This window comes from Tiliqua scincoides, chromosome 4 (assembly GCF_035046505.1).
Source record: "Tiliqua scincoides isolate rTilSci1 chromosome 4, rTilSci1.hap2, whole genome shotgun sequence".
Taxonomy (NCBI): domain Eukaryota; kingdom Metazoa; phylum Chordata; class Lepidosauria; order Squamata; family Scincidae; genus Tiliqua; species Tiliqua scincoides.
Genome location: NC_089824.1, coordinates 184,053,715 through 184,054,835, shown reverse-complemented (window position 1 = coordinate 184,054,835; position 1,121 = coordinate 184,053,715). Strand labels below are relative to the sequence as shown.

At 49.1% G+C, this 1,121-nt stretch overlaps 1 pseudogene; it reads left to right on the top strand.

Annotated features, from left to right (window-relative positions):
- The first annotated feature begins 650 nt into the window (after positions 1-650).
- On the top strand, positions 651-770 carry LOC136650359 (5S ribosomal RNA; annotated as a pseudogene).
- The last annotated feature ends 351 nt before the right edge of the window (positions 771-1,121 follow it).

The following is a 1,121-nucleotide window of genomic DNA, read 5'->3' as shown; positions in this document are numbered from 1 at the left end:
GAGGGTGTAACATGGGGTAAGAGGAATAAAATCCCCTTACTCCAAATTGCGCCCCAGCCTGCACCTACCTTGTGCTGAAGTCAGTGCAGGCCACTTGGCCTGCCTGTTCCAGAACATGTTAGGATTACACCCTTAGTCTTAGATTATAAGTAGTCTCATGAAGATATTCATTACTGCTCCAGACTGAGACAGTTCAGTAGGATAGTAAGGACAATTGCTAGTTGGTAGGGGGAACCGGGAAGGGGGACCTGATCTGTAGAAGCTGTTGGCCTTAAGGACAGTGTTAGACTAGGCAGAATCTTTCAGTCTTATGGGTCTATCAGTGTCCCAAGAAAAGCAAAAAAAGGTGTTGAAATATGCATGGGCACATAATGCAGGCAAGTAAACAATCCAAATACCACTGAATACTTTGTGGCTAAGTACATGTTTTAGCTTGGCAGAATGCATAGCAAGCAATTTGATCTTGACTTGTAAGTACCTTCAGGCACTCAGTTTCTACATTGAAAAAGACAGATTTGGGCTGCAATCCTGTGCATGCTTATCTGGGAGTAAGTCCCAGATGAACTCAGTGGGACTTACTTTTCAGTAGAAATGCATAGGAGTGTACTGTTGGACTATTTGACTTGTCTTATGTGGGGCTCACATCATTCAATGGCAGCAATTGTTACCCTGCACATGCCCGATCTCGTCTGATCTCGGAAGATAAGCAGGGTCAGGCCTGGTTAGTACTTGGATGGGAGACCACCTGGGAATACCGGGTGCTGTAGGCTTATACCATAGTCTTTCAAGACTGAAGGTTGCCAACCAACCAACATCATTCAATGAAATGTTAACCCCTGGGTTAGACCAGCACAAGTCACTTGTGCTGACCCAGGGGTGTAGCAAACGTGCCATAAGGCACATTTATGTTGACTCAGGAGCCGGGAAGGCCAGCGCAAGGAGTTGCACTGGCCTCCCCACACTGGATCCAGGCCCGGTGGGGTAAGTGTGCATCAGACAAGCTTGGCCAATGCAGGAGTCGGGGGGGGGGAATGGGGAGGGGAGAGGAGGCATTTAGGGGCAGGGGAGGGCAGGCAGCAGATGTTCCTGGGGGTAGGCAAGCATTCCCAGGGACGGGCGGG